Raw genomic sequence first — 16,921 nt, 5'->3', positions numbered from 1 at the left:
AGTTTAATGCAACACACATTTATATTTAAGAAAACTAAATGATATTACACATTCTAGAGTTATGAATCACAGAATAACATTTCTAATTGATTTCTCAAATGTCATGAATCATGAACTCCAAACTGTTAAACTTATCTGAACTTCGTCGCAGAGAGGCCTCTCTGTCTTCGGGCTCAGATCACAGCACACGGCACATGGTCCGTGTGGTTTGGAACAAAGGCAGTGCGGTTCGGCTTTGTCCAAGAACTTCCACTCAGTCGATGCACCTGGAAGTTGGGGTTTCGCGAAATTAGAGTCTTTTCCAAACAGATTTTCCACTGGTTTGAAGGCTCCAAGGTTGTGCACAAAATCTTCTTTGTAAGCAGGGTTCCACCGTAGTTACTTGAAGACAAAGTCTTTGAGGAAAGCAGGGCCCTGTTCGTTCCAAGGGTCAAGTTTCTTAAGACTCAAATAGCTATTTAAATGACTGAACACTTTCATATACATTCGACTTACTCAATTGTCCAGCTGTAAAACTCCACTGATCAGGTGGGCACAGGCGGGCATGCGCAGTCTGTAAAGTTCTTTATTTAATAAAGTCCTTTAAAAGAATTCTTCGTACGGCTCAATCTCCTTCTCCCAGTTTAACTCTTCTGTTGCCGGCAAAGACTTGGTTGGTTTCTGGTTCCGGTTCGGGCAACAGAGCTACAGGTTGAGCTGTGGCAGCGAGTTACTGGTTCAGGTGAGAGAGAAAGAGAGAGAGAGAGAAAGAGAGAGAGAGAGAGAGAGACTGTGCACTGTTCCTTATAGTCTGTCAGATCAATAGGTGATTGGTTCTTGAGTTCTTGAGATTGGATTTCGGTTTCAGCCCCCAGTGTCCTAATGGAGGGGGGCTTGATTTATGACTGATGTCAATCCATGCCATCTTTTGGAAATGCCGGTTGGCCCGGGTTCGTAGCACTATGTCGGGATTTCGGCTCTCGTCCACTTCAAAGAGTTTTTATCACCTACAGGCCCCTTTCTCCAGACATCTCATAGCAGGATTCAACCTATTTGGCCTCTTCTCGGTGCCATCCTCCCCAAAACTGTCACTTTGATGCAAACCAGTTCCAAGCTGATGAGCAAAGGAAATCTGATAACTTTGGGGGTGGAGAGGTCTTCTTTAGATCAGTGCTTCAGCTCAGAGCCCAAATGCTCTTATCAAAATACACCCAACATAACGCTACACAGTGGAACTGCAAGGCAATTGATTAAAGGGACATGTGGTGAATTCCTTTTTATCTTTATACTGTTGTTGGATGTCTCCTGTTCCTCTAAGTCTCATTTGGCCTTGGTTTTCCCCCTCTGTGTTGAATAATCGGGCTCTAAATAGCCCCGGCGTTTCTCCTGCAGTTCTTCGTTCTTTCCACTGCTAGCGCTGCCTTTGTGCAGCTTGTTATAGGATATTGTGAACTGAACCTATTTTGCTGTGAATTTATATTTACTGCGAATAGTTTATTGTGGCTGGTCTTGGTCTGTCTGCACTAAATAAATGATATGTATCAAGGGATTATTTAGTTTGTCTGTGTACTTTTTTACTTAACCACTAAGGGCCACTCCTTGCACTTCACACATTTGCCCTTTTAATTACTCCCTTACTGACATACTTTAACATGCAATGTGCGTGTGATAATAGCTTTAGCAGCCTGTTGCCATTCAGGTGAGACAATACCTAGTAAATCCTTTTTTTTTTTTTTCATGTTGGTGCGCCGCGAAGGTTTTTGGTCTCAGCAAAGTGTGCCGTGGCATTACAACGCTTGGGAACCACTGGCTTGGCTTGTTGGGCATCCAGGTATGCACTGAGATTACGATCGGCACGATGATTGTCGTTCTCAGGAGAATTGTGTTTCTTTGCTGATCATGTTCTCTGTCGCTTTTTACAAAGTTCTTACAAGTGGCACATTGGGGATGAGGAGCAGAGCATGCTGACACGCATAGCTGTGGACTTCTGCATGGCATGGGGCCACAGGTCATTCCAAGTATTTCAAGACGCCTGCAAATGTGTGGACACGTTGTGTTGGCCCAACCCTCACAGATTGTGCCAAGTCAAGTAGAGATGCATGTTGTGCTGTTCTAAAGTGACACGTCGTCAACGGCAAAAACATCTCTCAGAGTTCCTGGCTTGACTTGCCTCTGGAAGACAACACTTGCCCAGGCTGGATATTTGCCGAAAGAAGCAAAGAGGACTAGACACCTTGCCTAGACGCAACTGCATATTTCATTGTCACCTGGAAGGCCATCCAGGCTTTTCACCATCATGGCCCTCGGTCAACAAGGCGCCCGAACAGGGACTCGAACCCTGGACCCTCAGATTAAAAGTCTGATGCTCTACCGGCTGAGCTACCCGGGCTTCAGTGAAGTGCTTCACAATGTGTTGGCTTCATGATTGTTCCAGACCGCTTTCTGGCCGGTTTAGAAAACTGGGCTCAGGGTGAAAAGGGTCACATGCATATGAGATGTTTGGGCAATGCGAGTTCTCCACAGCAAATCCGAATTTCCGGTGTTTTCTCCTTGTCCTCATGCAATTCCAATGGCTTGACATTTGGGAGCTCGTCCAAAACCGATGTCAAACCATAATCACGCCTTCCTTCGAGCCGGAATTGAACCAGCGACCTAAGGATGCCCGCTGCCTGAAACCTACAGTCCTCCGCTCTACCAACTGAGCTATCGAAGGGAAGCTTCTCACCGTCTTCCCCTGGCAGTCTCAGTGGCCGTGCAAAGCCAAGAAGCACCGTGGCTTGGCTCAGTGGTTTTCAACCCGTGTGCCGTGAGGACTACCCAATTGTGTCGTGAGATTTTTATCCCCTGAAAAATATTATGTCATTTTGTTTGGTCAACTTCATAAATCTTGTATCAAATCAAACTTATTCAAATGTGTGAAAATATTACATTTATACATCACCTGTAGAAAGCGTTTCATAACTGAAATGTTGTGTTTGCCGGACTGAACGCACACCTACACTGAGTTGCAGTGCTATCAGTTGTATCGTAAGGTACACTTATAAATTTCAATTTAAGAAGTGAATTTATAGTATCACCTTATCACGAATCCTGGAATCTTGTAGAACTCAATTTCTGTAATAATTGGACACAGACACCAATTCCAAAGATATAAATTGTTAAATTTATTCAAAAACAAAGACTAAATGTAGCACTATACTAATTATACAAAAGGGAAAAGCTAATCAAAATTCAACTCTAGATCAACAAATCAAAGACAAATCACTTCCGTGACCAAATCAAAGACCATGGGATCGCATATGATAACACACAAATCGTTAAACAAAAAAGGTTATAAACACATTAACTACAATACCGGTTAGTAAGACGAAGGTGAGTCTCTCGTTAGTATTGTTAGTCAGACATTAAATAACTACGCAGGTTAGTATTTATGTCAGGTAACTTCTCGTTATATATATATCAGTCTCATTTACGTTTAGGTGCCGAGAAAGATCCTATCATTACTTGTTACCACAATTTCCCTTAACTGATTATTATTCAATGATCAAGGATAGGCAGGGCCACCAATAATCTAACGTCTATTGACTTGTGTCAATTTCAGACTAAACAGTTAAACAGGAATGAGAAGATATTTCTCGGCGTTGACAGATTTTATTTCTAAAATTATCAACAAAACAGTTGAATGCAACACACATTTATATTTAAGAAAACTAAATGATATTACACATTCTAGAGTTATGAATCACAGATTAACATTTCTAATTGATTTCTTAAATGTCATGAATCACAAACTCCAAACTGTTAAACTTATCTGAACTTCGTCGCAGAGAGGCCTCTCTGGCTTCGGGCTCAGATAACAGCACACGGCACGAGGTCCGTGTGGTTGGAACAAAGGCAGTCCGGTTCAGCTTTGTCCAAGAACTTCCACTCAGTCGATGCACCTGGAAGTTGGGGTTTCGCGAATGTAGAGTCTTTTCCAAACAGATTTTCCATTGGTTTGAAGGCTCCAAGGTTGTGCACAAAATCTTCTTTGTAAGCAGGGTTCCACCGTAGTTACTTGAAGACAAAGTCTTTGAGGAAAGCAGGGCCCTGTTTGTTCCAAGGGTCAAGTTTCTTAAGACTCAAATAGCTATTTAAATGACTGGCACTTTCGTATTCAGTCGACTTAGTCAATTGTCCAGCTGTAAAACTCCACTGATCAGGTGGGTCTGTAAAGTTCTTTATTTAATAAAGTCCTTTAAAAGAATTCTTCGTACGGCTCAATCTCCTTCTCCCAGTTTAATTCTTCTGTTGCCGGCAAAGACTTGGTTGGTTTCTGGTTCCGGTTCTGGCAACAGAGCTACAGGTTGCGAGTTTCTGGTTCAGGTGAGAGAGAGAGTAAGAGAGAGAGACCGTGCGCTGTTCTTTATAGTCTGTCAGATCAATAGGTGATTGGTTCTTGATTTTTTTAGATTGGATTTCGGTTTCAGCCCCCAGTGTCCTATTGGAGGGGGGCTTGATTTATGACTGATGTCAATCCATGCCATCTTTTGGAAATGCCGGTTGGCCCGGGTTCGTAGCTCTATGTCGGGATTTCGGCTCTCGTCCACTTCAAAGAGTTTTTATTACCTACAGGCCCCTTTCTCCTATCTCATAGCAGGATTCCAAACTATTTGGCCTATTCTCGGTGCCATCCTCCCCAAAACTGTCACTTTGATGTAAACCAGTTCCAAGCTGATGAGTTAAGGAAATCTGATAACTTTTGGTGGGGGGAGAGGTCTTCTTTAGATCAGTGCTTCAGCTCAGAGCTAAAATGCTCTTATCAAAATACACCCAACATAACACTACAATAATATATGGTTTGCTAAGTTGTAAATAATGGCTAAAATGCATTTACTGTGCATTCGGTTAATCATTAATTACTAGGTTTATGTTTATTTATTGCATGAATGTGGATCCTTCAAATGTTTAATAAATAATGACTAATATGTAAAGTTAAAAATTAATTACGAGTGTGTTTGTGCTTAACTAATGCATACTTCTGGCCCCTTAAAATAAAGTGTTATCAGATCTCCTTTGAGATATGACTCCCTCCCCTTCAGGTTCTGCAACGTTGAATAAATAAACTTAGATAGCCGCGACTGTTTCCCAAAAATGTATTGTTTCAAATATGCCGTTTAACAGCATTTGTTAGGGGTGTAACGTTACGGTACACAAAACTGACAGTTCGGTACGTACCTCGGTTTTGAAGTCTCGGTTCGTTATGGGTTCGGTACAGCGGGGGGGGGAACTAAACATTAATTCCTTTGTGCATGTTTCTAAGCTATGCAAAAGAGATTTCACTTGTTTCTCAGTCTGTCTGGTGATGCATAGCCCACATAGGGCACGTGCAACACATAACACAACATTTAGAAAGCGGGTGACACTTATTTTGTTACATATAAGAGCGACACTACTCCAGACACTCCCTTGCTCGTGATCTAAAGTTAGACAGAGATGCTGTGCTTGGCTGGGGTCACCTATCAGACAGGCCTCACACTTATCAACTAATTCACGGCCAATACAATGTTGTAACACTAGCGCAATAATGCCCTTTATGGTGTGTGTCATCACTAGTGTTACATGATCATCATAGTTTTTACAATTATATCTCGGAACTTCCCTGTCTGAATCAAAACTCTTGTGGGTTCTAGCAAGGCAAGAACAGAAGCATGCAATGTTCAATCTTGTTCGGGGTCTTAAAGAGTTGACAGAGGAATCAATATCACTGGTGTCTGGTACTCCACTATTCTAATGAAGAGAAAAGAAAATAACACTTAAAACTGTAATGTGTGTCGGTCAGTAAAGAAGTACACAACTAAACACAGTTGTAGGACCTCTATATTTACCTCTCTTTCCATTGATGGTCCAACTCCATCATCAGTGTCTGAGGTTTTATCCTCCCTGCCATGTTCATGGTCCTTGTCATCATCTTCAGACTCATCACCAGTGTTGACACCTTCGTCTTCATCAGACATTGGGAGAGCATCCCTGGGGCTCAGAGGAGGAGCGCTGACACTATTCTTTTGATAAACATACAAAGAAGAAAACATGCATTTAAATTCACTTTGCATTGAAATTCATATATACACACATACGGCCTAACAGCATGTAAACACCGGCATACGTTTAAAATTAATAATAATATTCTAAACACGTTTTTAAAGTAAAATAAAGTGTTACCTCTTTTGGGTCCCTGTCTTCCGACCATCTTAATTTTGTGTTAGGTGCCCCCGCATCTTCATCAGCAGCGTGGTCGCTAGGGGGTGTCTTCTTAGCTGGTGTAGCCATAGTGCGCTATGGGGGTTTCCACCAGTTACCGCAGACCTGTTCTGTCCCGAACGGGTGACATGTTTTCTGTGTTTACCAGCATGCTCTTTATACTGTAAATGGTGGCCGGCGGCTCTACAGAGGAGGCGGGGTGTGGGCGGGGTTGGGGGCGTGTGTGGGGACACGTGGGTAAATGGGGGGCAGTGGCTATACAGAGGAGGAGGAGTGTGGACGGAGTTGGGTGCGTGTATGGGTGCCACGTGGGTACAGTCATTTGTACCCATTAGGCTCGTGTCCATAACAAATATGTGATAACAATTTATCTCTCCAAATGGTCACCTCACCCAGTGTGTACACGTTGTTTTGAACGTGAGACCATGACCATAGCACGCATAGATACAGATGTCTGTTGGAGATCAACTTTATCGGAGTGAAATAGACACCCCAACATTCCGCCCCAACTGAATTCTGTAATGAGAACAACATTTTTGGCGGTTTCCTGGTATGTTATGTGGAATACAATTTTGTGTGATTCTTAGAAAAATTATGAAATACCATTTTGCCCCCCCATAAATAAGCCGCTCCAAGCAGTTAATTTTACACATCCAATATAATATATGAAGGGACACACTCTTCATAATGGCATCTGACTGGGGTCCATTTGATGATGATGGGGTCCGTTTAATGGCCAGTTTTATTCAGATTCCATGGTATGCCATAGAACAAGTTGTTATATATTATAAATTAATTACATCTTCTAAAACATTATATTGTGTACATTTATGGGACCAATGTTTGTTTTTTGAATTGACAGTTGTTTAACCCACATAACTAAGCACTCCCCCACCCACCCCAAGTCACAGAGCAAACTTTGAATGGAGGTGTGTAACATTCACCGTTTTTACCAATGTTATTAATAATAATAATAATAATAATATTATTATATTTTGTATTTGTTCGAAATGTAGTGAAAAGTCACTGTATAAAGTGTAATTGACATGTTTGTTTTATTATAGCTAAAAATGCGGCACAGCCTGCATTGCCCTGCTTGAGAGGCGTGTCAAGTGGAAAACAGCTGAAGAGATCCGATCGTGCTGATAAAGGGAGGTCCGTTCTACAGCGGGGGAGACAGCCACCAGTCACACAAAGGGGAAACACAGCGCCCAGAAAAGCCCTGAGTAAGACAAACCGGGTGGCACACGACACCACCGATGTGGGGGTGCAATGTGTGAAAGTGAACCGACCGAGCTCCGCTACTGTAAAAAGAGGTAAACGGGGTAAAAGCACGGTTAAAGCCACCACTAGTGGGGATACTGAGATGAAATGTGATCAATCACCCTGTGTTGACATACAGACCCCTGGTGATTGTAGGGCCCTGGTGTTTAGCAAGCAAGCAAGTCAGCTTGTGGAGGCGTTAAACACCGCTCAGTGCAAAATACATGTTTTGACAAATTTGTTAAAACAAATAGGGAATTGCCCCGTTTCTGATGAGAGTTTGATGAATCTGTAATTAACACTGTGAATCAATCAGTCTCTGCACGATCGAGAAGGGTTGTTACAAAAAACAACCAATTCTGAAAACAACAATTGACAAACAATGAAAAAGGAGAAGCACAAAAACTGTCAGTCTGCTTGTGTAATTAGGGGGGTAATGAGAAATAAAATTAATGCTGCGAAAAGAATGCTGCGTAGGCTTAAATTTAGAACAAATGTGTCACAATTAGCACGGTCACAGACACTGTTGCACACTCTCCAGACGGGAGGCCATCCGGTAAACTTGGAAATTCAGGAATATATAGATCAGGATGTATCTAAGGAACTAGCATCGGTAGCTAATAACAATGATAATCAGATTGGGGGTGGTGATGCTGCAATGTTAGAGATGAATAATGAAAATGATGAACAAATGGCTGAGGGTGGCGTTGGCGGGGACCCTCCTCGGGGGTTTTTGGAGATTATTCGTCGCTATGACCGAGAAATTAATAGGTTTCGGGATATGGAGTTTTATGAAGAATTCAGGTTTGTGAACCTGGATCTGGTACAATCTTATATGAATGCTGTCCGTATTGTGCATGGAGCTGTGCAAGGATTGCTAAATGAAATATCACACAATGTGGGTCCTAATGATTTTGTACAGCTGAGACCGAGGGTCATTAAATAATCCTTTCTAATCGAGGAGGCGAAATGTGGGGGAGCTGGACGCTGCAGATTTCTTAGAGAGCATAGCTAATTTACTACAAAGTCACACCGAAATTCTAACACATGGGAGTTTGCGAATAACGGTCACTGTGATTAGAAATATGCAAGGTGGTGGTGGTGCGCGGAGGCGCTTAAAAGGTATTTTATTTAGTAAAATAATAGACATAAACCAAGGTAACAATTTATGTTTTGCTGCCAGTGTGTACCGCCTGTGGAAGGGTAAAGAATGCACAGATTCCGAAATGTTAGATGGTGCCAAACGAATGCATAGCCAGCTAGGGTTTTCAATTCAGAAAAAAAAATGTTTATCAGATATTCTGGCATTTGAAAGACTATTGGGGGTCATTATCAAAGTATTGTACCATGAAAACGGATGGGAATATTTTACTACGGGGCCTACACCTATAAATTCTAAGTATCCGTTGCTCTTATCCTGTATCAAGTGTTGCTCATTGCTTCGCTGTCCTCGTCCTGTACCCTCAGTGTTTTCAGAGCCCGTTCTTGATCTTGTAGAAATATATTGCAGAAGAGCAGAACTACAATCACACTTTTTCAATGCTATTGCTGTTTTCTACCTCCCTGGTGAGGTACCAATGCGGGAAGTTTGAGAGAGTATTTCTAAAATGTGTATGATCCAATACACACAGTTATTTAAAAAGCTGACGTCTTGTACATGCTCACCAGAACCAAGCCTAATTAAATAACACATTTAATATAAAATAAGTACATGTGCAGTAGCCACTTGGACAATTACAGATCCCCAGGTCAAAACACAACAGAAAGACATGGAAGATCGTTTTTTCAAATCACACCTGTGGCCCCCCTAACTGTAATTTGGTATTAGTGGGTCAAAGGATTTATTTAGTTCAAGTCATAATAAGATCATATTTTGAAAGGAAACACTACAGGATGTAATATTTAAAATGACTGTGAGTACCTTTCATTAACATTGTTTTAAAGGCTGGGACCAATATGGTGGAATATCTCCAACACACGGACATTGAGAGACTCGACCCCTTTGTGCTGCTGCTCAGAGACCAACTCTCAGTTGTCTCTGAGTAGGCTATGGATCAACTTCCTTTCCTAATATGAAGGAGACAATGGATACAAAACTACAAAACCTATAGGCAACTATGAAAAACAGGTGATTATTGTTATTCTTCTCATTATAAACTACTTAATACATCTCTCCCATAAAGTACAACAGGATAGTGGTGACGTCATTCAGGATTGGATTGCCATTGGTCAAAAGCCCTCTGAGAGAAATTGTGTGGCGACACTCCACACTCTTAGAAGAAATTGTTCTGCACAGAACCATAAAGGGTTCCTCGAGTAATCGCTCTGGTGGATCCCTTTATGGCTCTATGTAGAACCCCTTCAAAGGGGTTACATGAAGAACCCCCAAACATAGCGTTCTATACAGAATCATTCGTTTTAAAATGTTATATATAGAACCCATTCAAAAGGGGGACACGTGCTATACCTGAATTTGTTTTCCAAATACAATCTTTAAAAAATGTATGAGTTCATATATACAAACACACATACACAACGTAGAAATCACACTACTAGTGAAGTAACTTCATTTACATTATATGCCACAACTCCTCAATTTGGAAAGCAAAAACAAGACATCTGATGTAAAAGTGTAAACTAATTACGAACAGCACTTTTGATTTTTATCTTCAATTCAGGGGCTACTTATTCGCACAGTAAACTGTATTCTCTCTTCAGAGTGACTGGAATGTTTTTACCTACATTCAACTTAAATATGAAAGTTTCCAAAAACGGCATAGTTTTCTTTAAGGCTATTCAATGCCAAACACAAAATTCTCTCTGCTTTCAGTGCTTGTCCTTCAGCATAATTACACAGGTTCATGATGTTCTCATTTCAATACATTGTTTTCTTATTTAAACTATTTGACTTTGAGCTTACATTGAGAATAAAATCACTTTTGCAAGTAAAACCTGGCCAAGAAAGGAAGCAGCACTACAATAAAACAATACACAGAATACAAAGCAGTTCCTTCAAAAGTGAAAGTGATAAAGAGTGATGTCTATCAGTAAATGACGTTGAGATCTATTGCATAATCTACAACACCTTATACATCAAACCCAATTTACTAATATTATTGTTATGCATTCATTTGTCACATCTGCCTTTGTTGGTAAGGATAACAGTACAGGATCATCAATATGTACTGTAACGAAACCTGTCCTAGTAAGGTCGTGTCCTAACTGGATTTGACAGAGGAGCGTGTAGCTGCCACCACCTTTGGTTTACCGGACGGTCCGGTCGAATAACCCTGGAAGCTAAAATTAGTGATGTAAAGGGAGAGTGAAAAGCCAAGAGGAAGTATATAACCAAGTCTTTTTAATAACCAATTTAATACGCTGGGTACACAATGTGCAATTTAGGCAAATAGAATAACAATCACAGTATCACTAAACAATCCATAAAAAGTCAATATCCATTAAACAGTTAAGTTAATTTCTCCCTCAAATACATACGACCAATTATTATAATAAAACCGCAATTGACCTTCATTAAAGAAATACTAAAAAAAAACATACAATAAACACCAATGTAAGTGAAAAGAAACCACAATATAAACATCAGATAAACCATACAATAAACACACCAATATAAGTTACCACAATTACAACAGCAATTTCAACTAAAAAAGAACACAATACAAACTCTTCAATGTAAAGCCAAAATTCACAACAATCCAAAAAAAAAAAAAGACAGAATAAAAGTATGAATGTTGTGTTTATGTGCTGCGTATGATGACATTGTCCCGGTGCTCCCGTTTGGTGCAGCACACACACCTCAACACAACATTCAGTCAGTGCGAGTGGTGCGGCCGAGCAGTGTGGCGAAAAAAAAATACGATCTTCCAACAGCAATTTCAACAAAAAAAAAAACACAATACAAACTCTTCAATGTAAAGCCAAAATTCACAACAAGCCAAAAAAAAACAAAAAAAAAACGGGTTAATTGCTGTTTTAGATCAATTGATTGGAATATAGCTAATAGGATCAGCAAAATCCAATCAATCAATCACTCACTTGGCCCTGTTACACAGACTGATTAATAGCAGTATGTTTAAGTCTAACCATAAATTCATAAATTAAAGCAAAGAAACTGTTACTATGGGCAAGGACTTGTATAAAACCAAGTTTAAACAATGAAAACATGTAATCAAATACACATAATCCCACAAACAAACACATATAGATTTAAAATAGAGTCAGAGAGCTCCCGTCAACTGAACAGCTCCCCAGTGGCTCCAGAGGTTCAGCTCCAGGCTGGATCTAAACATTTAACTGTATATAGAGTGCATATAGAGTGCATAAGGCATCACAAATTATAAATAAATTATATATTCTATTATGAGAATAATGTTAAAGTAATACACAATATACACTAAATAATAAAAATAAAGTAATAATAAAGTAAATAAATAGTAATGGTGTCGTCTAAGTTCCAGAAGGACAAGGATTTGTTTGTTAAAAATCATATTATGGACAAATTCTATAAAGTCAAATTAAAGGGAAATGAAAGGCTGAAATCCACAGGAGCAGCACTCTGGTGCAGCCCTGACAGCCTGATGTAAAATCCAGGCAGGAGAATGTAAACAGAATAGTTATATATTATAGTCTTATTTTCAGAAAATGTTTGGGGCCAGCATAAAATACCTGAAATAAATGTTAAAATTAGACCTTGGATTTAAGATGAGTGAAATAGTCAAAGGGTACGAATTTGAAGGATACTATAGAAATATAAAATGACAAGCATTGAATAAGTGAGCTAAATTAACATTGAACCATTTAAAGGAGAAAATAAAAATAAAATACTATTTTACAAACCAGAACTACAAAATAAAATGTTGAAAATTGAATTTGAGCTAATTTCTGAAATGGGAATCTGAGGAAACAGTAAAATATGGTGAAGATATGAATACATAGATGTAGAACCGTCTCGGAAATAAGTGGAGAAATCGTGGAGATAAAGCAAATAGAACTTTAATCAAGCCGCTCGGAAGCCCCACGTCAGGCATAATTCCTTCAGTGAGAACTTAATGTTTACCAACATGAGTGCAGCTTTATAGGAAAATGACGTAACATCTTATGGCCGTTCATCCAATCAGAAGATACAGGTCCGGGTCCGTTTTATGATCTGTCCTCCCGTGAAGAGGTGATGGATCCAAAGCAGATGTCCGTCTTTGATGTGCACTAGGAAGATGCGATCCCACGGTCGTCATTTACCTAGTGTCAATCGCTCGTTAACAGAAACAATTCCTGCCTATCTGGAGAAATGATTAAGTCATAAACAAATTCTCAGCAGACATCTGTAGGCTATTTCGGCACTGGGTGATCTTTCATTTCTGACAGGAGTTTCTAACAAATCAACCTTGTTGACCCTTTACTTGTCCTGCTAAATCGAATCTGCTCAGTCTGTATACAAAACTACTTCTAATGCTAGTATTAATATAAAACATTATATAATTATCACAAAACACTTTCTTCAACTTCCTATACAGAGTCTTCAATAGATAACCAGATACTCCAGGAAATTAAAGGGTCATTTGGTAGCTGTGAGTTCCACAATGAAGAGTTTTTGAAATTCCCAGATATAAGATCCCTAAATACAGTGTGTAGGTAAGAAATTAACTATTGATCAGTTCAATCTGGTTTCGGGAACAGTTCTTCTGAACATGTACCGGTGTAGATTGGACTTCAATAGGAGGAAGTTGACACAATAAGGACATATGAGCCGCGCAGGTGGACAGTCTTAGTGCTCACGCAAACTCTTCATTGGGGAAATCATTGACTGGACACATTTTTTGAAACTTTGTTTTCCTGAGGTACCTGGGAATCATTATTGAAATCAATTAAAAGGCTTATTTTCTAAAAGATATTTTGTTAAGTAAATATTTTAGTTAAAATAATGGAGTGAAATGTGTGTATAAATAGTAATAATACATGTCAATAAATATAACTTGAATTTTCTTGTAAGAAATTAGGAAAAGGAGAAAGAACAGCTGTTAGGATACAGAGCAATTTAGTGGGTCTGAGCGATGTTGAGGAAGGTTTGAGGAAGTTGACGAGGGGTTTAAGAGTTAATAAGGCTTGGGAAGCTGGAAAAAGGGAGTTTGATATGTGTGAAAGACATGTGCTGCCACTTTCAGCATGAGAGTTGTGATGGTGGTTGAATGGAATATGAGGGAAAATAAGGAAGCTACTGAAGGTATAACTTAATGTAAAATAAATAAATCATTGAATGAGATATAGTTTAAAGTCTAAAGTCATGAAATTGTATGGAAATAGTCCTTTCACTAACAGAAATACCCTATCAATTAGGAAGGGATTCACCCCCCAGGAAGGAGGGGGGGGTCAGTGAAAGTGTCTGTGAGCTCAGCTGGGAAATTGAGAATAGTTACATTACTAATGCTAATAATATTGATGTTGATAGTCTTTGGCAAGATGGGCAAGATGGGCACTGCCTGTGGTATCTGTTCCAACAGAGCTCTCGATTGCTTAATTGAACCTTAATCAGAGCATTTTCATTATTTTTAACTGTAGAGGGTTTAAGTTAAGCATAGAATTGTATGAATAACATATTAAAGAACCAACTCTTTTTTACACAATTTGAAAAGTACAATCTAAGCCGGTTGTTCATTCAATGGAGTCATTAAGTGTCCGGTTGAACAGAAAGCAGCAGGTCGGGGCCTAACCGATGAGCCGCTGCCCTCTGCTCAAACCTGCAGCTCGCCAGGCAGGCGAGTAGATTCAACACAATTCATATTAAAGATGCGACTCGGGTCCGAGACCGGCAGCAGCCAATGAGAGTCGAGCACATCCACGAAAACAAGTTACATTATTTTGAGTTTTTGATTTTGATTTTCATAAGTATTGATTCAAATACCTCAAATAACAATAGTTGTTTTGGGGCATCATGATGCAAAAGACCTAAATTCCGTGAAATCCTGCCTGTCATTAAATGTGAGCAGCCCACCATTTTAAATATCGTCTGGGATTTAAAGAATCGCGTTAGCGTGGGTCTAGCTTTAATTTCAACACTTGTCAAGACACTTTTGGACTTTTGCACTTTTTTTACACGACATGTAATGAAAGCTTTTACTTTGCAGAACAATCTGAAGCAGAGTGACCATGATTTCACTTCGCTGTAAAATCATGGTTGCTCTGCGTCAGATTGTTGTACAGAGTAAAAGTGTGGAAGTGGAAACAGTGTAGCTCATTGCCAGAGCCAGGGATCGGACCTGGGGCTTCATACCTTCAGTCTGACGCGCTCCCGACTGAGCTACTCGGGCAACTCCGGAAAGACCCGGAAGAGCGCTATTAAGTGTGCGCTGTTTCTGCTGTCACTCATCTCCTGCAACAGGCCCGTAGCCAGCCTAGTGGAAGGGGGGTTCTTTTTTTCAAAAAGTGGACCTTTTTGCAGTTTTTCCCCTCATTTTGTATTCAATTATGAGGTTTAAATACTTCATTTTGGTTACTTTTTATGCACTAATTTGTGCTGGATTAGCTTGTCTGCTGGTATCTTAACGAGGACGCTTTTTGATGCACCGAAAATATTTACTACAATGCTGTCAAATTGCTTACCAAGATCATGTACCACCTTTTTCAGTCCAAACACACGCATGCACGCACACAGACACACAGACACATGCACACACACACACACACACACACACGTGAATGGAGCACCGACACATCACACATATTCAGGGTAAAAATCTTCTGAATCGGTCACTGTAGCTAGCTAGTCCCACTGGATGGATAATGGTCAGAATTTACTGTGTTCTTCCTTGACCCATGCTACACCCCTCCACTGAGTTTTGTGAAAATCGGTCTTGTAGTTTTTGTGTAATCCTGACAGACACAGACACACACGAGTAAAAACATTAGCTACCTTCTGCGTGGAGTTGACGACTGTTTGCTAGCACGTAGTTAGCGTTATCTATCTCAACTGTTAGATTAGGTAGTACATATAACAACCTTACCCTGTTTGGCAGTGTTTTTGAACATATGTTCAATATTCTGCGACAATGACGCTGCTGCCTGCTTTCTCTCCCGTCTCTCCTGCTCTTTTCACCCCATACTCACTATCCAGCTGGATGTCGTTTGCATAACGTCAGTTGCTGCGCACAGGGCCAATTTGGTGCCCTAGGCAAGATTTTAAGTGGTGCCCCCTGCATCGCAGGGTCATTGTGTTCATACACTCACAGACTGCATAGCTTTATGTCTTTGAGATCTTCTTTATTTTAGAAACAAAACCCCCACACAAACAGTATAAAAACATAATTTAAAGAAACAAGTGACATAAAATGAATTATAAATACAGTATTAAAAAAGTATTGCACGAAAAAATGATATTACAGACACCTTAGTGCAATATGCATAATGTAGCAATGTTCTACAGCAGGGGTAGTCAATTATGTTGTGTCAGGGTCCACATTTCTTGGTCAAGGTATAGTCAAGGTCCAGACATGGACTAAATCTGTGAATTAGTCATTTACCCCGTTGCTTATATTTAGTACATTCATTTCACAAAGTACAAAAATCAACTGGTTAAATAAATGTATATATTTGTATTAAAACTGTTTCAGACCACTTACATTTTAATTTGTTAAAGATTATTGTAGTCATATAGATAAACATAATAGAAACTTTCAAGCATTTTGTGTCTTATTAGATTAAAGTCTGTACCATTTCCCTTTGTCCCACTGTGCACTGCACAAAATTAGTGTTGAAAAATGAGGGCGAAGACGATTGAGTAATTCAGGGTGCGGGTTCTGGGGAAGATTTTAACAACTGGAGACAAGTCAAAAAACAGCTCAAAATCTCCATGAAATCAGGCAGATTTGGACTCAAACATATCTTTGCTTCACAACCACACATCAGCAGCGGAAAATCCCATATCAAGCAACATTATATATGCAAACTGGACGCGGTGCCGGTGGGTGTGATGGAAACGTGTCGCTGCTGAAACGCGTCTGCACTGAAATCCGCTGTGTCCGCCGCTGCCGGACGAGTTTCTAGGTGAACACAAGCTATGGCACCGTGACCCCCGGTCGTGTGCGCACTTTTATATTTTAGAGGCGAGGTTGACAATGTCCAATTTTAGCTGCTTATGTATAGAAATCAGCAAAACCCAATAGCTGTTTTTGTGTTGTTTTTGACAGTACAAAGTGCCGCTGTTGCCCAGTGCAACTCACTGACTGACTCCCTAACAGCAGCTCTATACAGGACATCCCATATTAACACTCACATCCTATTGGCTAATAACCAGGAATTGCTGTGACTTGGTTCCACACAATAACAAGCACTGAGTGCAACAAACCTCCGTACAAATGTTCACTCTTTCGGGCGCCCCTAGCATTTGCCTATTCCGATAGGGCCGGCCTTGGCTTCGCATGTAATACTC

General features: G+C 40.1%; 2 non-coding genes across 2 annotated transcripts; both read right to left on the bottom strand.

The window, feature by feature from the left end:
• Window positions 1-2,295: 2,295 nt before the first annotated feature.
• Window positions 2,296-2,368, bottom strand: trnak-uuu (transfer RNA lysine (anticodon UUU)). The gene has a single exon. It is a non-coding gene; the product is annotated as a tRNA-Lys (tRNA).
• A 235-nt stretch (window positions 2,369-2,603) lies between these two features.
• Window positions 2,604-2,692, bottom strand: trnay-gua (transfer RNA tyrosine (anticodon GUA)). The gene is given in 2 exon segments: window positions 2,604-2,639; window positions 2,656-2,692. It is a non-coding gene; the product is annotated as a tRNA-Tyr (tRNA).
• Window positions 2,693-16,921: the final 14,229 nt, after the last annotated feature.

This window comes from Amia ocellicauda, unplaced genomic scaffold, assembly GCF_036373705.1.
Source record: "Amia ocellicauda isolate fAmiCal2 unplaced genomic scaffold, fAmiCal2.hap1 HAP1_SCAFFOLD_91, whole genome shotgun sequence".
In the NCBI taxonomy this organism is placed as follows: Eukaryota; Metazoa; Chordata; class Actinopteri; order Amiiformes; family Amiidae; genus Amia; species Amia ocellicauda.
This window is presented reverse-complemented; position numbering and strand designations above follow the sequence as displayed.